The sequence below is a fragment of the Cupressus sempervirens genome, chromosome 11 (genome assembly GCF_028749045.1).
Source record: "Cupressus sempervirens isolate cs-2001-9-10 chromosome 11, ASM2874904v1, whole genome shotgun sequence".
Taxonomy (NCBI): domain Eukaryota; kingdom Viridiplantae; phylum Streptophyta; class Pinopsida; order Cupressales; family Cupressaceae; genus Cupressus; species Cupressus sempervirens.
In genome coordinates this window covers 132,104,325-132,130,020 of record NC_143128.1, presented here as the reverse complement: position 1 = coordinate 132,130,020, position 25,696 = coordinate 132,104,325, and positions in this window count along the sequence as shown.

Here is a 25,696-nt window from a genome sequence, read left to right as displayed (position 1 = left end):
ACATCGATTCAGAATTCTTGCATAGACTCAGGTAGTTTATCATCCCCAGACAGAGCAACTATTGGTCTAATTTTTTGCATGCTAAATTTTCCTAATCTAGGTATAAAAAAATCAGTTTGAGTCCATCATTAGAGGCTAGGGTTTCTAGTTTTTGGTCTTGCAATTTTTTGAAAAATATTTGTTAAACCCTAGGTTTTGTCCCTTTTGAATTTATCTTGGCACAAAATCTTTTAAATGAGAGAATATTCCTTTCTCACTTAATTTTGAAGTCATGTTGAGTACCCTTTTCAAAGACTTTCTCACCATCTAATCTTCATTAGATCCATGGCTGTTGCATTGTTATTATAACAAAGTGCAAGGTTGTTTACCACTGCGACATAGTGATTGTTAGAAAGTTGAGTTGCGGTATCGTAAAGTGAAAGTCAGCACCAGAAAGGTGTATTATCTTGGAAGGGATTCACATTTAATTCATGACAGATTCATCAGTGTCAGAGAAGACACACATGGAGCAAGTTGCAAGTGGTGTCACAAGAATTTAGATTTTTCGGCAAGTCGTTATGTCACAATTAAACAATCTATGCACCTTCCTGGTACTGATGTAGTGACTGACTAGAAAATGAAGAAAGTGGCAACCTTTAAACTTGATGGCATCTATGGAATTTCCATGGAATATCATAAATGTGCATGTTCACAGTTCTAACAGTGTTACTACTTGGTATGATTATGATTGACATGTCATCTTTTCTCCATCACCGAAATATAGTTCTCATCAAAATTTTCTATGTCATGACTAACAAATCATTGTGCCTCATCGATAGCGACATAGTGATTGGTTGGGTAATACAAAGGATGGTGCTCTTTTGAAATGGGTAGTGATTATGAAGATCCCAAGAAAGATATTTTGGAAAATGTGCTTTTATTTTTGTGTCAATCATATTGCTTATTGTTACCATGTTTGAGGTTTTCCCTGGCACCAAATTTTAATGGATCACTGAAAGTTTCTATTTCACAACTAGAAAGTTAATGGCTTTTATCGGTAGTGATGTAGAGAATCACCTAAAAATAAGAAAAATGGTGAGGCCCAAAAGACATGATGTCACAATGCAAATTTAAAAAGTAATATATATGCCAGCATGTCAGGGCAGTTCAACATCATCAAGAATGCGGACCCACTTCCAAGTAAGATGGTAGATGAACAATGAGGATCGTTAGATCAAAGGAATATCAATGACCTTCACCAAGTCATTATAATGAATTGCACTCTGTTTACTTAACGTAACTGTGCAACTGAGGAAGCCACCATAGTTTATATGGTTAAAGTGCAAGTTCCTCACCATTAGATCAAGTAAGATCTACAACTATCACATGGTCACTATGGAGAAGTGCTCGAAGTTTAAGGGTAGTGACATAGTGAGAAAAGCCAATAGATAGTGGACCCACCATTTTGTATTAAGAAAATGAATTAATCCTCCTCCACTCAATCAAGGTAAGATTAATGTTTGTCACTATCTCACATAAGTGACATGCTCACTCTTTATGCATAGTGAGATAGCGACAGAGGTCCTCGAGGAAAAGTGGGCCCAATTTAAAATGCCAACAGTGAAGTAAAGATACATGTGGAGACTTTGCATTGGTTTGACTGCCAATGTGTCAAGAAGAAGATGAGTCATTCCTATTTTCATTACTAGATCATAGGATTTTTCTAAGATCAACGGCGCAAATTTAAAAAAGGAAGGTGATGCCACTCTGTTTTTCCCTTACAGTTTATTTATGAGGTATGAGGGCTTGATGTGTGAGAAAAAAAATAGAGTATATTGCAAAAGATTGCACCATTTTCATCTTACGTGAACAAATATCAAACCTTCTGAGTAGGCAAAGATTACTAAGAACGTTGTGTCGAGATTGAGTGAAATGTAAAAACAATTTCCCTAGTGTTCATGAGATAATTGCAGAATTACAGAGCAAACAAGTAGAGATAAAGTAACTTCCTACATACAATAATCTCTATAGATTTTTAATTTCTATGAACTATAGTCAAAATGCCTCCAAAGAAGGTTTTCTCAGGGCAAAAGGACTATTTAGCTAGAAACTCATGATGACTTGCTAGAATTGCTCCCAAAATCCACCAATAAGACTATGCAAGTTAAGAAATTAACTTCGTTGAACTATAGGATAAAAATTATAGATGGCCTAGATGATAAGGGAAACTGGGTTAAGGATGCAATAACTCTCAGACTAGTCTTGCTTTGTTTAAGAAATAGTTTTCAGAGAGGAATTTGTTTGCCCCGAATGCCAATGTTTAGAACTTTGATTTAGGGAAATTAGTAGTTCCAAGTGTCTTCATGGACTATGATTTGCTTGAAGCCATTACCAAGAATTATGATGAAGCTATTAGAGTAGTAAGAAGAACTAATGGTGTGCATTTGGTTATAATCAGTCCTGAGGAGATTAGAGAGGTATTTCATCTAAAGCCTTTGATAGATTATCATGTACCTATTAATTTACATGAATTAGAAAAGGAGTATATATCAACGAAGGATGTGATTAGGGGAGGTACACTAATGACCCATATTAGCACAATCAAAAACTTGCCAATAATTACAGCAATTTCAAGGGAACCTTTCAAGAAAGAATTTTTCACTTCCAGGGCTGTAGAAATATACAAGACTCTATGTCTAGTTTTGGGTGAGGATGAACAAAATGTCATGCCCATCAGTCTTATGTACATGATGGTTCAGATTTCTTCTTTTGGTGTGGATGTTATTTTTGACTTTACCTCCTACTTAGCAGAAGAAATTCATATTGGCCTAGTAGGAATTGCAAAAGGGAAAGTGGAGAAGACTTTTAGCCATTATTCTTTGTTGATGCATATGTTTTTGTTTAAGGGAATGACATAATTTGGTAAATAAATGGAATTTAATAGAGAGTAGGATGGAGAAGCAATGCCAATCCAATTATGGAGTGCATATATGACCTAGAATGTAGAGAATGCTAATTTTGTCAGATTTGATAGGTATTTCACTTCCAAGTTGAGATGCCTCATATTTAGTGACAATCTTAGAGTTCGTAAGGCATTGATGAGTCTTATTAGGCATATAGATAACCCTATTAGTTTGAAGGTTTCACACAATTAGGGAGCTATCATCCCATACTCTATTTCAACTATTTTAAGAATTTATGGTTCTACAGGAAGCCCTCATGTGTTGCCTTACCAAGTACCTTTAAAGGTAGGACTAGCTGAATTTTTGTGGCAGTTAGGAGGATTGGAAGAAACTTATCTATTGAAAAGGTTGTTGGGGCCAATTTTCCCTACTTGTACCATGGCCAATCAATTTGTAATTACTAAAGGGGGTTGGCTATTTTTATATAAAATTTTGGATAATACAAAATGGCTATTTCGCATCCCCATTTTTGTGATACTGAGGGGTTCTATAATCTGACCTTAAGGTATAGAATTAAATTGGGAAAGGTAAAATATAATTCATATTATCCAAAGGACATCATAAAAATTGAATTCTTATTGTGGGAACAGGAAACCAAAAAGGAAAAATGGAGAGTTTACTCTAGGTATTTGGAATTCATTCATTGTTTTGATAAGGATTATAGTCCTCTACATAATGCTACTACAGAGGCAGATAAAATAAATAAGCTCATGAATACTTTCCCTGAGATAATGGAAGCCATGAATGAGAAGAAACAATTTTTATTGATTCATACCTAGATAAGGCTAGAGAGGTCATGAGGAGGTTGGCTTTCACTCCTAATTTAGGAGTTGGTCATTTGATTATTCAAAAGAGGCCAAGCTATACCATAATTCAAAGTAAAAGGACCATTGTGGATAAGGGCAAACAAATAATGGAATCCACCAGTGTTTTCCTAGAAGAGAGGCCTGATGAGCCTTTTCCAAAGAGGTAGAGAATAATAAAGGAATAGGATCCTCATGTTGAGGAGTATTCACCTACTCAATCCCATTTGAGGATTGGAGAGGAGCATCTCATTGGAAAGCAGATTGAGCAAATAGGGTCACAAGCAGGTGTGTTTATTACTCAAGTAGAATTGGATGAGGGAAACCGTCAAGAGCCTCCTATGCCAAGCTTTGAATTGATAGTGGTAGATTATAGAGTCAAGGAATTGGACCCTATAATAGAGCATGCTAGCCATACTTTTTTATTAGATGATAGTTTTGTTAAATCTAGAGCTTTCCACCAATTTGCATGGAGGGCCAATATGAGCAAATTTGAAGATAGGTGTAATAAGTTGAGAACACAACATCTAGAAATGGATGAAACTACCCTAAAAAATTAGGTAAAGGAGGAAATGATGAAATAATTTCAAAATATAAGCCCTAAGGAGGGAAGACAAATGGTAAAAGCATCAAACATTTTGTTGCTACCAAATTGGGACATAGCTAATGCTTTGATTTTTAATTCTATTTCTAATAAGTTAGATTTGCAAGACTAGAATAAGAAGGAATTCCAAGGCACTGCATTCAATGAAGACTAGGCTACCTTAGTCATTTGGTCATTGAGGAAAGGATCGTGAACTACATCATCACGGTCAGGTGAATCTAGATTGATGGGTAATATTATTGTGAGAAGAGTAGCTAATGCTTCCCATGTACATGTGGCACACATGAATGTAGGAACATCTCATTTTGTTTTGGCCACTACTAAAAAGGAAGAGAAGGCCATGTTTGAATTGCAAAGTAAGTATTAAACAATTTTGGAAGCATACAATAAAGAGGTCTAGAAGAGGATTGAGTTAGAAAATAAGGTAATGGGGAGGTCTACCAGGCCAAGAATAATATATCCCCACCCTCCAATATAGCCTTTTCAATCCACTCCACTTATAGAACTACCAGATACACCACAAAGGCCACAATATTACACTGATGAAGATTTTGAGGAGGAAAAGAGCAAGTTGTGGGCACTACATGTAGAGCTAAATGTACAATATGAAGATAAACTGAGAAAGCCTCTAATGTATCTGGTAGATAAAATTGAATGGTCATTGTTTTACGATCAGTTGGCAAAGGTAATGAGTATATGGGAAGAATTGAAATCCCATGATGAGGCTCTGAAGCCTATTGTCAATAAGTGGGGAAAGAGAAAGAAAGAAATCACCTTTTTGTGTTACTCTGCTATAAAATCTACCCATGACCATATTGAAAAAACATATGATATTGCTAATGATTTGTCAAATTTTGATGATAGAAGGGTAGCATTACAATTGAAAGTTGTTTTTTATCTAAAAAATTACAAGAATGAGAAATTTGATTTGTTCCCTCGTGCTTTAGATAGAATGAATAAATTAAAAAATAAGGATGAGTGGGCCAAGGAATTGCATGACCTGTTCTGTTTGAGAATGAATAAGGTTATCAATGAAAAAGGGCATGCTTGGTGGGCCACCTCAGCAGACGAATTGATGAAAGCCTAGTTATTCTATGATTCTTTGAAACAAGAATTTGTTAGTATTGATAAGGGGATTGAGTATTTACTTAGAAAGAAAAATGATATTTTGCAATTCCCTGGCCAGATGATACACTTTTTTACACATGGATGGTAGATATTGCTTTTGGTGAATAGTTTGAAGAGGTTGAAATAGATGATGATGAGGTGTAGGAGGATGTGGTACAAATTATTGACACAAAAACACCAGATCAGAGAAATGAGGAAGATAAAGATCACTAATTAGTTTCAGCTACAGGTTTAGAAGCCCAAGACATGGATATAACAGAAGAACAACCAAGATTAAAAGTAGTTTTATTTGTTCAAGATGAGAATAGTGAAAACCCATGGGTAGAAATTTATTTGCAAGTACCACAACAAGATTCATCATTGGCTAGCTTAGTAGCTACATATTCTGAAGATTCAGAGTAGTGGTGGCAAATCAAAAAGAGCTAGTAGCTTGTAATGATCTAACAAAATTGGGACCTACCGAAGAATGTCTTGATATTGTAGTAGTCTATTACACTAATTTTTTTATTTTGTTTGAAAGGACACTTGTCAATCACAATTTCCCTTTGCTCATTACAACTCATGCTTATATAAATGAGTTGTCAAGGCATTGTGATGGTCCAAAAAAGTTATATAATTTTTTCTTTTGTTCAAAAAAGGTACAATCGGTCCAATTGTATGTATATGTGTTGAGTTTACTATCAAATGGGTACTCTCAGATAGTATGTAGAAATCATAAAATCAGTAAGATATTATGGGTTCCTCATTGAATTTCTATTGGTCATTGTATTAGACATCTAAAAGGATAATACAAAGGGGTATTTGCACCAAATTTGTGTCACCAATTTATGTCTCCATTTTATGAGTTTGTTTACTTTGAAGTTATTTGAACAAGGTTTAATTGATTGAATGTAGTTTGGATGGGTTGTATACTGGTTCTGTTGTTGCTTTTAATTCAAAGAATTAAGTAAATGCTTCAGTAGAATAGTAGAGTTTGTGATTTTATGAAATGGATAATTCATAAGAATGGGAATGGGTGATTACAATTGATAGATTCATTTACAAGTTATTTCATTGAGATCTCTCACCAATAGTCAATATTTGTCCTAATGGATAAGGCACTGGTCACATAAATCAGAAGTGAGAGAGAGTAAATTCTACCTTTACATATCAAATCAGTTATAAAATAAAATTCATTTTTATCCTATTTTGTTCAAAGATATGAATGTTGGTCACCACTCGTTTATATCTAGTTTCTAAGTTATAGATAGCTGCTATTTCCAAAATCATTTTTAAATCCTAGGAGAATTATGACCAGATCTGCTTATGAGGGATGTATATAAGTCTGAAGATATTAAAGAATTGGATGAATTATTTTTCCATTTAAAGATACAAGATGAGAATCAAAATGAAACTAAGATAATTTTCATACAATAGTTTGCATTTGAATCATCCCTGGGTATACCCACCTTGGTTTTATAGAGCCTAAAGAGTAGAAAAACATTTCGATTTTGTTAATGTTGGGTCCAAGTGGTTTACACATGTGATTGTTACTAGGAAGTAGTTGATCCTTAGGTTGTGTGAGTATTACCACTCTAATATTGGGCATTTTTTTGTTCAGTAGTTTTAAACACAAACGCCGATGATCCATTTATTTCATGTCAAGCTAGTGTCTATCTATAATTGTTGCTCCTTCGGGACAAGTTTCTGTACCACGACCAGTTTTATATGAAATTAGTGGTGAGGACCACCACATTGAAAAATATTTAAATATTTTATGGCATATTTTATTTCCCTATTACCTTTGGAATTACTAATAAACAAGAGCATCCATTTATTAAGAAGTAGCATAGTTATGTCTTCAAACATCTTCCTAGGCTTTGGAAAATCTGGCACAACATGAATAGCAAAAAAGGCTCCGATAGATTCGCTTTCTTCCCTCCTATCAAGAACAACAACTCCTGATAGATTTAAAATCTTATTTATCTTGCAAAGACCATGATTAATCCAAAAAACTTTTAGAAAATATATCAATTTTATCCCAAAGGGCCCAGATATGTGTTGGACTCTTTCATCGCCATCTACCAAGGGCTCAGAATAAGTAAGCATACGTTTGAGAGATCGCAAGACCCTCAAAAGCCTCTTCCAACCCATAGTGCATTTTTTAGCCCCATGCACCTTTTTCAAGGCCCAAGGGCCCTTTTTGTGCCCATTAGCAAATTTTTTAGGCCCCCAAAATGCCTTTTTCAAGGCCCCATTTTGCCTTTTTAGGCCCTTACACTTTTTTTAAGGCCCAAGTACCCTTTTTGGCCCCTTAAGCACCTTTTTAGGCCCCATGAACCTTTTTCAAGGCCCAAACATCCTTCTTAGACCCACAAGCACCTTTTTCAAAGCCCCTCTTATGCCTCTTTGAGCCATCAAAGCCTCCTATATGCCCAAAATGCCTTTTTCATAGGCCTCATGAGCATTCGTCTCAACACACACCTAGAGAGAAATCTCAACTTTGGTCTTAAGCTTGTTTATAAAGGCTATCAATATATAGAATTGTACCTTACAATTTGTGTTTTAGCACTTCCTACTTTTTCCACCTTAAACGCCATGGCTCTCCAAATATTACACAAGTTTGTACTCATCCTTCATTAAGAGCTTGCACCTACCTTTGGTTCCCACACATTAGTGAAGGTCAATCTTCCTCTGCATATCCTATCACTCCCACTTTTATGGAGATTGAACAAATTCTAATTACATTTAAATATTTTTTTAAAATTCCAAAAATAGCCACATATTGTTAAAAAAATCTACAAACACACCCACAAAAATAGAAAAAATGGAAATGACAATGTTTGTCAGATGTTTTCAATCACATAGTTCATTAACATGAGCAACGATTGTCCTTTTTCTTGTCACAAAAGAAAACACACTTTTTATTCTATTATGATGGCAATAGCAATATTACATTAAAAATAACATTTTGTAGATCATTTATCTTGGCCTCCCTTGGGGAGGTGGCAGGGCATGGTGTTTGATAGGGGCATTTTCATAGACCCAGTCCTAGAGGATGAGGCCCCTTATGTCAATCCTCCTCGCACCCACACCACATTCATGGAAATTGGAAATCTCCCACTGCACAATTGAGCATTTAGAAATTGTGTGAATTCCCTATCTACAAATTGAGTCTCTCATCGCTTCTCCTCAAGGAGTGACTTATGATAGAGTCCCATGTGATAAGTTGTTTCTTGATGCACTTTTTTAGTTTGTTACATATCCACAAACACATTCTCCACCAACTTTTTTATCCCTAGTACAATGATCACTCGTTGTGTCACATCCCACTCCTATTGCATTTGATCAATCACCATTCTCCAGCTCTCCACAACTACTTTCACTTCACTCAATCATTTTTGTAACTGCCTCACCTTTGACTCGCTCAACACTAACCTCTCTTGCAACTATAATGATAGGTTGTTTGATTTCACAATTGCTTCCCTAAATGATTTAGTCTACACTTGCAATAACACTAGCTCATTATGTGCACTTTCCAGACCCTCTTGTGCCATCCTTAGTGACTCTTGCAGTCTTTGCACTTACGATCACTCTGACCACAAACACGCATCATTTCCCTCTACTCATGACTATTCCACTCATAGTTCTGCTTCCAATGACCACACTTGAGCCTATTTTGAATTCACCACTACTTGGAATCACTTCGCTTCTATTTTTGCTCTATCCTAATGAGATTTCTCCATTAATCCCAACAAAAATGCAACTTGTTTCTCTGTATTATCTTCCTGGAGTCTCTCTACACCCAATATTTTCCATAAGTCCTTTGCCTCACTTGTCACTAACGCTCTACCATCCTCCTCTAGTAGTGGTTCTATTACACTCCATCCACCCACCTCCTCTTTCATTGACTTTAGCCCCATAATCCCAAGGCTAATCAACTAACTCACTACACTCATCACCTCACGCATGCTGACATCTTCTGCCGCTCTCTAAGCTTCTCATGTAGTCTTCTCTAGCAAGTCCATCCCCCTTTCCTATGTCACTACTTCTGACACACTCTTTGTCACCCCAGGCAGACTATTCTTTACTTGTATCATCGGTTCCTCATCCAACACCACCTACAACACCTACTACCCTGGGCTCCCTGACAACATCATTAACACCGACAATGGCATTTCTTCCATCCTACTTCCCAAACCCCTAGGTTGTCCTTATGAAATTCCTGCATAACTTGATTCACCTCACTCATGTACTAATGCTTGAAGTTTGAACTAATACACCAGTTCCCTAAAGGTCCACTAACTATGTTTTTCCCTCTATCCTTGCCTCACCCATCCTCCCTAGCTAACATCACCCTCCAATTGTGACTAATCTGGCAAGCCCAACATGCTTTCACTTACACACTTCCTTGGACTTCCAAATAAACTCAATGGCTGCATTGTTCCCTTTATCGTGTTTCATTTTGTCTACATATTATCCACCTATTTATGGTCATCCCTCACCATGCCTCACACTTCACTAGCCTTTCCACGCATCTGCCCTCTACATCCCACCACACCAGTACCAAGTACCCTTGCCACTCATCTCTGACACTAAGACACCTTAATCCACGCTGACACGTATCTTCCACCACAATCACAAGATCTCACTATTGAACCACCATTGACACTATCAAAATCCTACAATAATTGTGTCCACTAGGAATTGAACAAACTTGACACTATTGTACACAACTATTACCACCATTGATCCACAAATAATGGTTTTACCTATTGTTATGAGCTTCAAGTACCTCGATGATGTACTTGACTAGACGTACTAGGATGAAGTCATGATATTTTATTTACCTTTGGTTTTTCACTATTTTTCTTTAGTGATCCTTGGATTTTCTGCATTATTGTTATCCACATGTAAGTGTCTCCTCTTTTCTAGAAGGCCATGTGTACCTCGACTAGTTTTGTATGATATCTTAGGTGAGGTTCTTTATCTGACGTGATTGTTTGCATGCTTGTTTTCATTTACTAAAACTACAAGTTTTGTTCTTAATAGTTTTTGTATCTTTCATGTTCATTTCTTGTATTTGGTTTTACTTCTCATCATGATACGGTATTCATATCACCGTAGCTAAGCTAGTGGTGGTTATACTAGATCACTTTTTACTAAATGCTCTATGATGATAGTTAATTTTCATCTCTTTACAAAAAGTGACATTTAGTTGCATTCATTTAGTTTGCATTTTCATCTTGGGTTCCTTGAAAACAAATGGTTGGTACAAAATTTAGACAAGCTTAACAAACACCGTTCAACAAAATAGCTACACCATTCAAGGAAGGCTATCAAACAACAAAACACAAAACAACATACTCGTGCACAGTTAACACTCAACTATTGTGGACTTTGTCTCATCACAACACTACCACCTTGCATCACACTTCATTCTCACATATCATTTATTTGACCTATTGCATTATGTGACCTTTGAATCTCAAACAATTAAGGTCACTAATCTCTCCTATTTCACCTCATGCATCTTTACTCCACGTCATCTATTACATTGTGTGATATTTGAATCTCAAAAAATTCTAGTCACTATTCATTACACCATTCATCATATTGTATGCATTCACTATTTCACGTATTCTTACTCAGATCTCATCTTTTATTTGTGCCTTTCGAATCTCAAATATTGAGTCCCATCCCTTTACATTTTTTTCATCTCTAGCACAATCATTTCCTTCCATTTTTCACTTTAATTTGTATCATTTTCCCTCTTCTATTTTTATTTATTATCATCACATTTTCACATCTCCACAAATTCCATTACACCAGATTTCATTTGAGAATCACATTTTATTACATCACATTTCCTTGCATTGCATTTCATTTTATTACATTTCATTTCACTTCACCACATTTCATTTTATCACATCACATTTCATTCCATCACATATCATCACATCATATTTCATTTCACTTCATTCCATTTTATCACATTTCCTTCCATTACATTTTATTTCATCACATTTCCTTTCATTTACATATTTCATTTCATTTCATCACATTTCCTTCTATCACACTTCATTTCATCACATTTCATTTTATTGCATTTCATTACATCACATTTCATTTTACCACATTACATTTTTATCACATTCCATTTTTCATTTCATTTCATCCATTACATTTCCTTTTCATCACATGTCCTGATTATTACTTTTCATTTTTACATTTCAAGTCATCATATTTCATTTATTCATTGCACCACATTTAATCACATTTTATTACATATCATTTTCCATTTCATTTCCTTACATTTCATTTACCTATATTTCATTACAATCATGTCATTACATTACATTTATGTTCATCACATTTCATTTCATTTATGCATCTTGTTACCTAACATTGCATTCACACATCCCATTAGCACATTTTACTCATACATGTCATTTAACTACTTCGCTCACTATCCATATATCATGCTATTCTATAAACTACATTAATCATCCACAATGCATCAACATCTACACCTATCATATCAATCAAATCACAACATCACATGCATACAAGAGTGCATAATACAACAAGTGCAACATCATAATATCCCAATGATTGGATAATCATATATCAAAAGGATTGCATCAACATGAACATCAAAAGGTGCTGACATATATCAACATGAACATAAAAAGGTCACAAAGTATATCCACATGGACATCAATAGGTCCTCATCAATGGTACACATGATAAGTCAATAATAGTACAATACAACATGATACATAGCTCAACCTTGTGTCTCATCATCTACATCATCTATATGTCTGCTCTAGAGGTCACTGATCGTTGGGGGCACTCCTCTCATCTCGAGGAGCCTACTCTATCATACCTATTGCCGGTGTCATAGGTATGGCTATGGTCATCTGACTAACCATAGCCCCATCTATCCTCGGTGGTGGTGGTGGCCGTGGCGACCTCGGTGCCATTGATTCCATGAGTGTATTCAAAGTGCTAGTGAGCTAGGTAATTTGAGTCCCCATCACTCCCATTTGTGTCTCCATGGCTCTAATCCATGCCTCCACTCCTGCTAACCCACTTGATCTATCTGGGGGTAGCTACACTTAGGGTGGTATCTACTACTACTCTAGTGGTTGTAATCCTTTTTCCCCCTAGAATCGAAACATATATCCACTGCCTCTATCATCGAATAAACTACACATCATCGGGTAACATGGCCTTGACCTACTCTGTCTTGCTTTGACTCATATTGTCTAGTTTTTGGATCAACCCTACACCACCACCTATACCTCCCCTCATCCTCACCCCACCTCCACCTTGGATCCCTCTGTGTCTCTCTATCGGTCACTACACTAGGCCCTATGCGATGACCCTCTATTATGGTAACACTGTTGCCCAACCTTGGCTTCCATACCTACCTGGTGCCTTAGTTGCACCTTTGAATCTCCCTCCAACTTGATGCCTCCCTCTCCCTCTCCCTCGGCTTCCATCATCATCATCATCATCATCTCCTCCACTCAACTGCTTGTAAATCCTAGGTATCGGCTCTGTTAGATCTATATCTAGGGAATGGATGCTCATAGAACCATCGTGCATAATCTCCCTCCATTCCTACATCTACCTCTCCATCTCTCCATGCCCATGTCTACAGATTATCTATCATCTGGAGCAAAGCCTCATACTCCAAAGTTGACCCCCATTCTGGCCTCTCTGACTAAACTCATTCATAATCTGTCAATCTCTGTGGCATGCCTTGTCACCGATCAAAATGTCTCACTACCCTCCTGAACTAAAAATCTCTCCATCACTGAGGGAATCTGGCCAAGCCAATATCTCGAACAAAATAAGTATACCATCTCATCATCATCCTTGACCCATGGCTCAGTAAACTAGTATGGCCTCCATACTACCTCATTGATGTCATGCAATATCTATCACCAATACTTGATCTTGTCCAGATGGGACTGCATGATCACACTTGAATAAGTATATATATACAGCATCTCCTACGGCTATTGTCCTACACATTTCAATCGGGTAATGGGTATATGTTCCCACGTCCATATTTGTAATAAGATCACACCTGTTGATAGAGATGAAGCCCCAAAATATGCCACCTAGTGTAAACCATGATATAAATGGGCCACTATATAGATATCCCATGCAATCCTCTACAGTTGATTGATCATATCCTATATTAAGTGGCCTCATCCAACTAGACATCCATATCCTTGTCTATCTGATAACAAAAAACCCCTATTAGTCTAGCCAACACATCTGGCAATGGATCATAGTGCAACATCTAAAACCATGATACACTGTCATTTTCGATGATGTCATCACCAAATACATCTCTAAAAGTTTGACCATCTACGGTCTGATTATAGCACACAAGATCTCTTACCATAGGAATCCACAAAATTTGATATACATCCTTAGGAGTCACAGTCATCTCCCTCAGGGGCATGTGGAAGGTGTTGTGGTCTAAGTGCCATCGCTCGACCACCACTATCAATAGTCCTTTGTTCACTCAAAATCGAGGCATCTATAGAAAATAAGTAAAACCGCATCTATCAATCACCTACCACTCTGTTGTAGTCAATCTTCCTACCGACTATAAGGGTCATGGATATAATCCCCATATCATGAGCTTATGCCCAAGTACATGTTTCATCAAAATAATCAAACAAAAATGTTAGTTTTCATCACAAGTGATCATCATACATCAATCAAATGTCAACATTTAGCTACTCAGCTAATGGTTCTATCTTGGACCAATTATTTTTCCTACTCTATATCCTGAGCTAGACATGTTCATTTTCCCTACTCTATATCCAAAGTGGGGCATCTTTTTCTATCTATCTGACATGATCAGACTGCTACTAAAACATCACTTTATGACTACACAATCCCTATTATTTTCTTGTTACGAAAACCCACCATTAGACAAACCCATAATCTAGTCTTTTGCATTATCTTATGCTCAATAAATGCTACACAATTTCTTTCTGTTATTCAACTCATTATTAGCATTATTTCAACAAGAAAATGTATTATATGATTTATTTGTGCTATTTCTTGATTTATACGGGCTAGTACATTCCTTGTGTGCACTACACAAGGCATATGTGCTACTAAACTTATCGAAAGCGCTATTCCACTCAGCGGATGTGCTATGAAATACAAAAGTTCTACCAAAGTGTCGATATGTGTTATATAAATACGTAAAAGCCCTATAAAAGGTAAAAGAGCTACAACATTAGTCATTTGTGCTATAACACGACCTTTGAACAAACCACCTTAGATTCATTCAACCTGCTAAACCCTACCAAATCAAATGTGCTATTTCACGCTTCATATGGGTTACAAGATACATCATATGTGCTAAAACATGCAAATGTGCTACAAGAATCTATGCATAAACTGTCTATTTTAAATATGTGCTATATCAATACAAATCTAGGGTTTCATATGTGCTATTTCGCAACATGGATGTGCTATTCTATTAGGTGGATGTGCTAAAAGATTTGAAAAGCATTAAAAGAACTATTAAATGCACTAAAAAATCTAAAATACCACATTCATGATAGAAATCCATGCAAAAATTGAACAATTCATGTAAAAATTCAACGATCTTAAAAATAGAGGATCCCGACAACTCACCGAGGCACCGTAGTCAGTTGGACGCTCGTGCTTGCGACCCCTCTCGAATCTTTTCTCTTATAATGGGATCACCATCCTCGCTAGCTCAGAACTCCAAATCACCAAAAGTCAAAAAGGAGTGTAAAAATGACAAGGGTAAACGGTCTTTTAACCTATTTAACCCTCCTTAGGGCCATTTGTATGACATTTTTTACCCTACTGAGCCAACTAAGGCTTTTTCACTCATTTTTTGAACTGGGTATTATTTTAAAACAACTTGGTTACATTCATCTACCTCATTTTACTATCACTTATTTTCATCCACATTTTCAGAAATAAAATTTGACTATCCATATTTTTGCACATCAATTTTTCTAATTTCATTCCTAAGGGGGCAATATACTGGAACATCAAAAAATTTCAAATATAAAAAATATTCTAACCCAACCAACATTTTAACATCAAATCAAACTAGGACATCCAATCAAGTTATCCTAAATGAAGGATTTTAAAACATCAACATTGAATCAAACATCAAATCATCCACAATCAGACATCAAATTATTAGTAATTAGGCATCATATCAACCTCAAGTCAGCAAAACACCATCAATCAGACATTCAGTCCTCAAAATTTGACCTAAAATCAGAAAATTAGATAGTCTTTGAACTAATATGTTTCACATTATTAGCTCAAAGAGGGGCATTTGTAGACACTTAAAAATTGGCAAAGACCTAAAACAACGCAAATTTCAATCAAATGATACAAATCAAGGATAAAATCAATGGAAAACAACAGACTTTCAAATCAATCATTACATCAAGTCATTAATCAATCAAATTGCCTATCAAATCAAAAATGACTTACATCAACTCTAAAAAGAGGAAAAACAATTCACAAAATCATAAAATGAAATTAAAAAAAGAAAAGGGAAAAGACAAAAGTTGAAAATAAATGGAACATTTATTAAATCAATAAAGCCATTTATCCTCACAAAAGTGAAAATCCTCATTTTTTACATTTAAAAAAAAATGAAAATCTTCTTTTATCCTTACAAACTAAGTCTGTTGGACTCTTCTATTAAAAATAGATTGATACAAGTACGAATATGTGTTTCAATCATTATTTTTTCACTAATGTCAAACCTGCTACTTGTTGGTAAGATAATTGCTTAGATGATTTGAGTATTATCATTTGTTTGATTGATGAAAAGGATTTGATCAAATGAGGTAACAATAGCACCTAGAGAAAAGGTTGAGTTATGATATAGAAAAGGAGTACAGGGAACAATTAAGACAATGATATTATAGTGCATTGATAATCTACTTAAGGTTGCAAAGGATGGATACACTAATTAAGTTTAGAAGAACAAGTTAAATGAAGTATGTCTTCCAAGCTTAACAATCTGCATAGCAAGTGTCCAGCAAAGTTAGTGTAAGCCAAGTAGAAAATCAATTAGAGCCGAGCAAAGTCAATTTCAGTGTAAGCTGGGTGAAAAAGTATAAGCCAAGTAAAGTTTAGTTGATGTCGAGCACCAATAAACTTTAGGTTCATGCCAAGTGTTTTGATAGTAGATGTCGAGCAACATGGTATGTGTCGAGCATTAGAAGCAAGTTAATTTCAAGTGTCATCATAATGAAAAAGATAATGAATTCAATGAATCTAAGCTAACAATTTTGATTTATTTGATTGTGTGAACTGTGTGGAAGATAAGCTTAGATAAGCTAGTGGCGCAAAATTCAAAATGAATTGTTTTGAGGCAAATTCAAAGAGGATTGAAGGAGAAGTTACTAGAAGAGAATGAAATGAAATGATGGGTAGATTCATTGAATCCTACCTAATCCAACCTAACCCTCAAATGGATGGAGGATGAAAGGAAAAAAATCTTAATTTTCTATTTATAGAGATGGTTGGTCAGAAGAAAAGATTTTCATATGAGAGAACAAAAGGAAGATAAAGAGTCTAGGGTATTGCTTCATTCAGTGACCTAAGAGAAGAAATTGCATTGGCAAGAAAAGCAAGAAGGCTTATGGGTATAGATGCTTGAAGGGTGAACAAGTTGTCAGAGCTGAAGTGTGTGATGCTAAGATGAATGGAGGACTAAAACATAGATTTTTAATTTGTGTGTTGTAAGTTGTCATCAGATCAAGCCTTACTATTAATTTATAATCATTGCACCATTCTAGGGTAAATCTTTTGGATTAAGGTTGACATAACAGTAATTTGTAAATATTTTAACTAGGTGACATTCCAAGTGAATGATCTATAGTTCTCTAACAAGGCCCACTCATAACAGAGTGATTGAAATCATTTAACCAAGTCACATTTAATAGTGTGCAATGTAATCTTTAACAAGGTTGGCCTTTCATAGGGCATAACTTTAGAAGAGTGAGAATGAGTAGCATGTTCCTGGTGGTTTTTTCCAAATTGGATTTCCACATTAAATCATGGTGTCAAATGTGTTATTGAATCTATTATGTTTTGTGTTTACATTTTTACAAAGTTGATTTGACAATAACCTACAAGTTTAACTGACCTATGATCTAATGGATGCATGCATGATGAAAATGATTTATGGATATGGGTTCACTAAGTTGCAAAAAAATTTAATTGTACATCTAGACCTTGGGTAACTGATTTACACTCCCCCCCCCCCCAGTTATTCTAATGAATTCCAACAATTGGTATCAGAGCCATATGCTTAAGAGGACTAGTTAGGAGGTACTAAAAGCAAGAAGATCAAGATGTCAAAAAGAGAGGTACCCAAGCTTAATAGAGATAACTTTCATGCATGAAAAAGTTTGATAAAGCTACACCTAGGAGGTTTTGGAGATCATGCACAATCTACCATCACCATAGAGCATATTGATCTTACTGGAGCCCTAATTATTGAAGATCTAAAAAAGAAGAAAGAACACAATCAGACAATGTTGGAGATTGCCTCTACCCTAGGTCATATCGAGTTTGATGATATCAAGGGTTATGATAGTGCAAAGAAAATATGGGATGCTCTTCACACTACCTATGGAGGAGACACAAATGTTCTAAGAGTCAAATCTGAAAAATCTTAGAGGTCAGTTCGATGATATGAGAATACAAAAAGTTGAGAATATTGCTCAATATTGCTCTAGGATAAAAGATGTTAATACAATAAGAGGAGCTAATGGTAAAATAAATGATGAGATTGGACTAAGAAAAGTTTTGAGAATGTTGTTGCCCATTTATGCTATTAGAATTTTTGCAATACAAGAACTAAGATGTGTATCAGGTTCTAATCCTACTCTTGAAGGTATGGTAGGTAAGTTCACTACTTTTGAGCTATCAAATTTTGATAATTCCAAACATGACAATGATGAATCTTCTTTCAAAGCCAAGCTGTCATTGAAGGAACCTAATAAGAAGAAGAAGAAAAAAAAGGTAAAATATGTGTCTAGTGACAGTGAAATAGATGAGGAGGATGTAGAACAACTTGAAGCACTACTAGCAAGGAGATTTCATAGAGTTAAAGGCAAATTCAAAGGTAAATTACCTATCATGTGTTTCAATTGCAATGAGGTTGATCATATTGCTACTAGATGTCCAAAAAAGAAGAATTACAGAGGTGGAGACAAGTACAAAAGTAGAAGAGATGGAGAAAGCAAAGACTACAAAGACAAAGGCAAGAAGTCTTGCTATAGATCTGATGATCATGATGATGAAGTGGTGTATGTTGCAATGAAGGATGAATCTGATGAGGATGAGGCAACTACACTAGTGTCTTGTGTGAACAAAAATGACAGATGGATCATTGACAGTGGGTGTTCATATCACATGACTAGAGATAAAAGTAAGTTTATTATCTTGAATTATTATGATGGAAATAGTGTAAGGTTTGGTAATGATGCACCATATTGATAAAAGGAAAAGGTTCTATCAAACTCACAGAAAAGATGTTATGTGACAATGATTATTATGTTGAAGGACTTAACTACAATTTGTTGAGTGTGTCACAATTGAATAATTCAGGTTGTAAGGTTGAGTTTGAGAACAAGATTGTTAAGATATATGATATTGATGGAAAAATAATTGAAAAATGTGATCAAACTAGAGGTCATCTATTCTACCTTGATATAGAGAATGCTACTTGTTTAGCTATAGAATTTGATGATGTGTGGCTATAGCACAAGAGGTTATGTCATGTTAATTTTATAACTTGGTTAGTATAAGTAACATGAGAAGAGTCAAAAGTTTGCCTAAGTTAAATAAACCTGAAAATATAATTTGCAAAAAATGTCAATTAGGAAAAATGACAAACTCAAGTTTTAAGAGTAAGACTCATACCCCTCAAGGAATATTAGAGATTGTTCATATTGACTTGTGTGGACCAATTGATGTGCAAACCTACAAAAGAGATAAATACATTATGGTATGTTCATGATTATTCTAGAATGATGACGGTTATGTTACTAAAATATAAATCTGATGCTTTCCAAATGTTCAATTGGTACTTAGCAAGAGTTGAGAAGGAAATAGGTAAAAGTCTAAAATGTTTGAGATCTGATAGAGGATGACAATGTACATCAAATGAGTTTGAGTTATTTTGTAATGACACAGGAATCAAAAGACAGACATCTGCTCCTAGAACCCCTCCACAAAATGGAATCACTAAAAGGAGCAATATGTCTGTAATGGACTGTGCTAGGACACTCATGATGGAGAAAAATGTTGCTTTGAAATACTAGAAAGAAGTTGTAAGTATAGTTGTCTATATCTTGAACTGTGTGCAAGTTAAGAAAGGTACACATTTAACAACTTTTGAACTATGGTATGGATACTCACCCAACATAAAATACTTTAAAGTATTTGGAAGTGAGTGTTATATTCTCAAGGATTTCAGGAATGGTAAATTAGATGCAAAAAGTGAAGAAGGTATATTCCTTGGCTATTCCACAAGAAGTAAAGCTTATAAGTGTTTAAATACTAACACTAATAAAGTTGTGGAAAGTGTCAAATGTGAAATTTGATGAATATACAGAAGTACATGAGGATGAACCTATGAAGGACCCACAAGAATGCAAATCATTTATATACTTTTATGAATGTATGCATGTGGATGAAGATGTTGTATATCAAGTTGCAAATAACAACAAGTTTTAGTGATTTTTGAGTCACATACTATGAATGTCAAGTTGCATTCAGGAACTAAGCTACATTTAGGTACTGATTTAAAAAATGAAGTTGAGGCACATTCTGATTCTGAGATTACTGTATATGAAAGAGATGTTGAACTACTTGACAAAGATGTACATAGTGATTCAGAAGTTAAGAGACCAAATGAGAAAAACATAGCAGAATCAAGATTGTCTAAGTATATAAAGAGACATCACCCTACTGCACAAATCATTGGAGACAAAGATGCTAAACCAATGACAAGGAACAAGTTGAGAAATGATACATGTTTGTTGAGCATGCAAAAACTTAAAATAGTGAAGTATGCATTAGAAGATATAGACTGGAGTAAAGCCATGAAAGAAGAGATTGAACAACTTGAGAAAAATAAGACATGGACTCTAGTTCCTAGACCAGAAGATAAAAATGTGATTGGCAACAAGTGGGTATATAGAAACAAGTTAGATGAAAATGGTGAAGTCACAAGTAACAAGGCAAGATTATTTTGTAAAGGATATGCATGAGACCAAGGGATAGACTATGGAGAAACATTCGCTCCTGTTGCAAGATTGGAAGGAGCAAGAACTCTGCTTTCTTACTCTGCATACAAAGGTTTCAAAGTTTATCAAATGGATGTTATGTCTACATTTTTGAATGGTATATTGGAGGAAAAGGTTTATATAGAATAGCTAGAATGATTTTTTGATGCTAACAACAACAATATGGTATGTAGACTACACAAAGCTTTATATAGTTTGAAGCAAGCATCAAGGGCATGGTATGAAAGGCTTCATAATTATCTTGTGAAGATGGGATTTGAGAAGACTAGTGATAAAAACAATCTATACTTGAAGACAGATAAAGTCAAAGGTATTTTATTATCTGAAATTTTTGTTGATGATATCATATTTTGAGGTCAAAATACTTTATGTAAGGCTTTTGCAAATGAAATGAAGAAAGAATTTAAGATGTCTTTGTTTGGAGAGACCAAATTCTTTGTGGGTTTTTAAGTACATCAGATGAAGTATGGTGTATACATCACTCAATCAAAATATGTAAAGAAAATATTGAAAACTTCTGAATTGGAGGATTCCAAGCTAGTAAGCACACCTATGGTGATAGGACACAAATTGTTAAAAAATAATGATTTAGCTGAGGTGAATTAAACATTGTACAGGTATATGATTGGAAAATTATAATATATAGTACAATGTAAACATAATATTGCATTATCTATTGGGATGGTTGCAAGATTCTCTGCTAATCCCAGGGAGAATCATTTGATAGTTGTTAAGAGAGTAATGAAATATCTGAAAGGAATAGAAGACTATGGTCTATACTATAAGAAAAATGAGAAATTTGAATTGAGAGCCAACACTGATGTAAATTGGGCTAGAAATATTGATGATAGAAAGAGCACTAATGGAAGAGCATTTTTCTTAAGCAAAAGGCTGCTTACATAGACTAGCAAAATACAAAACTGCATCTCTCAATCTATTGCTAAAGCTAAATATGTCATTGTTGCAATAAATTGTACAAACATTGTATGGATCAAACAGCTACTCAAAGGTATGAAGGAGGAAATCATTGAACTTGTGATACTTTATTGTGATAATATAAGTGTTATAATTATATTAATGAATCGTGTGATGCATACAAAGACTAAGCACATTGCAATCAAGTATCATTACTTGAGAGAGTTAATTCGAGATAAAGAGGTGAAGATGCAATATGTTGACACAAAAGATAAAATAGCTAATATCTTCACAAGATCATTGCCTAAGGATGCTCATGAGTATCTAAGAGGTAAACTAGGGGTGATACCCCTATCAAAGGCTATCTAAGAAGCATGAGAAGTGCTCTGTATCAAACAAGTTTATTAACATATGTTACACATTGATGTAGTGGATCCTACTTTAGGAGCTGCCTAAAGTAATCAAAGAGCTAGAGTTAAAAATTAGTCACAAGCTAGGTGACTGAAGGAGAAACTGAAAATGTTCATATCTTCGTATTAAGATAACAAGTCTTTGGCATTGTTGTCAAGAGGGAGAAACCCTGATCCTCCTAATCCTACTGAGCGAGAAATCTTGACTGCTAAGGGAGATATGAGATATTGTTGTCCAAGAGGGAGATGAAAGTAAACACATAAGAAACATGAATACCTAGTAAAAGGGAGTTAATGTCAAAGGAGATATAAGAAATGATCCAAAGGGAGTCATAAGGATGATTTGATTGATTGTCTATTGATCATAACAAAATTTTGTGACCTATTCAGAAGATGAAAAGTTGTTGATAGAGGGAGAGATTTCAATACAAAGAACTATTTTTTTTTTCGTATTTTGTTTGTTACACTGATTAAGTTTGGTCAGTTTGGTTTGCCATCAATGCCAAAGAGGGAGATTGTTGAAAACATATTGATACAAATATGAATATGTGTTTCAATCATTGTTTTGTCACTGATGTCAAACCTAGGACTTGTCGATAAGACAATTACTTAGATGATTTGAGTATTATCATTTGTTTGATTGATGAAGAGGATTTGATCAAATGAGGTAACAATAGCACCTAGAGGAACAAATGAGTTATGATATAAAAAAGGAGTATAAGGATCAGTTAAGATAGTGATATTATAGTGCATTGATAATCTACTTAAGGTTGTAAAAGATGGATACACTAATTAAGTTTAGAAGAACAAGTTAAATGAAGTATGTTTGTCAAGCATAACAATCTGCATAGTAGGTGCCGAGCAAAGTTAGTGTAAACCAAGTAGAAAATCAGTTGGAGCCGAGTAAAGTCAATTTCAGTGTAAGAAAAGTAAAATTTAGTTGATGCCGAGCACCAGTAAACTTTAGTTTGTGCCGAGTGTTTTTATAGTGGATGTCGAGCAACACAATATATGTTGAGCATCATAAGCAAGTTAATCCTAAGTGTCAGTATTATGAGAAAGATCATGAATTCAATGAATCTGAGCCAACAGGTTTGATTTCTTGGATTGTGTGAACCATGTGGAAGATAAGTTGGTGGCACAGAATTCAAGATGAACTATTTTGAAGAAAATTCAAAGAGGATTGAAGGAGAAGTTACTAGAAGGGAATGAAATGAAATGATGGGTAGTTTCATTAAATCCTACCTAATCCAACTTAACCCTAAAATGGATAAAGGAGGATAAACGGAAAAAGATCTTAATTTTCTATTTATAGAGATGGCTAGTTAGAAACAAAGGTTGTCATGTGCGAAAACCTAAGGAAGACAAGGAATCTAGGGTATTGCTTCATTCAGTGACCTAAGAGAAGAGACTACATTGGCAAGCAAAGCAAGAAGGCTTAAGGGTATGGATACTTAAAGTGTGAACAAGCTGTCAGAGTTGAAGTGTATGAAAGCCAAGTAGAATGGAGGATTGAAATAGAGATTTGTAATCTACAAGTGTGTTGTAAGTTATTATCTGATCAAGTCTTACTATTACTTTCTAATCAATGTACTAGTCTAGGATAAATCCTTTGGATTAAGATTGACCTAACAGTCATTTGTAAATCTTTTAACCGGGAAACATTCCAAGTGAATGATCTAAAATCCTCTAACAAGGCTCACTCCTAACAGGGTGATTGAAATCCTTCAACCAGGTCATATCTAATAGTGTGCATTGTAACTTCTAAGGAGGTTGGTTTTTCACAGGGCATCACTTTAGAAGAGTGAGAATGAGTAGCATGTTACTAGTGATTTTTCCCAAATTAGGTTTCCTCATTAAATCATGGTGTCAAATGTGTTATTAAATCTATTATATTTCATGTTTACATTGTTGTTAAGTTGATTTGACAGTAACCTACAAGTTTAAGTAATTGTATGATCAAATGGATGCATCCTTGATGAAAATGATTTATGGATATGTGTTCACTAAGTTGTGAAAAGTTTTAATTGTACATCTAGACCTTGGATAACTGATTCACCATCCTATTGGTGCCTTATGAAATATTTATAATTTCACCATTACCCTCCAATCAAAAGTGAAATCTTGATTTTTGCCCCAACCTCTTCTAATATCCTATCAATAGGAGGGAAATTCAAGAGCAAATGAACCCATGTTTTAGGCATTTTCATTATAGGCACATTTAAAGTTATCATCTTTTAGCATTGTTATTATAGCGACTTCATGTCATTTTGATAGCATTTTAGCATTCTTTTCATATTATTTAATATTATTTAGCACATGTTGAGTCTATTACATTCTCATATGATAACATTCTAAGGTTATTATACTCGTATAATCTGCATTCTCACATAGATTTTGCATACATCTTTGTAGATTTGTATTCATAGCATACTCGCGTTCTAGAACCCTCACTAAGATGCTAGTTTGAGAGCAATCTTAGGGTTGTAGTTAGGCAATTATGGGATGTTCGTAGAGTCTCTATTTGACAATGATTTCTTGGATCTAGATTAGTTTGTTGTCATTCTATTTGCACTCTTTTTCAAGGTCTCATGAATACGTGATCCACCATGTACAGTTACAATCTTGCAGGAATTATTGTCAAGATAATTTGAGGTAGAGGAAATGCATATAATGCTACAATGAATATGTTGAGGTACATTGCAACAAGACTTGAAGTTGTTGAGACAACCCAAAGAAGGGTTGTACTTGAGGACGTTAGTGACAATGAAGAAGTGGCTCCTAATCTGAATCTAGAGCCTAAAATGGAACGAGATGAGGAAAGGCTAAGGAATTCTACAAATTTGATATCAGATCTGGACATGTGGATGATGAAGTTGAGAAAGTGGCTAGATACCTAAATGGTTTAAGGACAACAATTCAAGATGAGATTAGTTATATTATTGGATAGTGTGGAAGAAGCATATTAGTATGCCTTAAGGGTGATGACAAGTTGACAAAGAAACATGATCAAAGACAGAGGAAGAGGTGGTATGTTTTAACAAGGTAGAGGTAGAACCTATGGAGAAAGTAGCAGATCTGACAATGCAATGTAAGATACGCTTAAAACAGAATGGAAAGTGGAACCTGCTAGTAAAAGAAGTAATTACAATAGAGGTAGCTATACTGGTTACTCAAGGAATAATAATAATAGTGATCAAAATGAAGAGATATGTTAGTATAAGGGCACTTGTTTTAAGTTTAGTGAAGAAGGACATGGAGCCTTTAAATGTATTGATTCTTTCAAAAAGATTGGAAGTAGAAGTAGAAACACTTTGGCTTGTGAAGAAATGGGTAAATCACCTAATGAACCTAAGCATGGTGAAAACCTGATGTTGAGAACAATCCTATGGAATGAGGAAACTAATGAAGAACCTATTCTAAGAAAGATCTTACTCAAGCCTAGATGTAAGGTTGTTGGAAAATGTTGCAAGGTGATCATTGATAGTAGAAGTTCAAATAATTTGGCATCAGAAGAGTTGGTTAACAAATTGCAGTTACATAGATT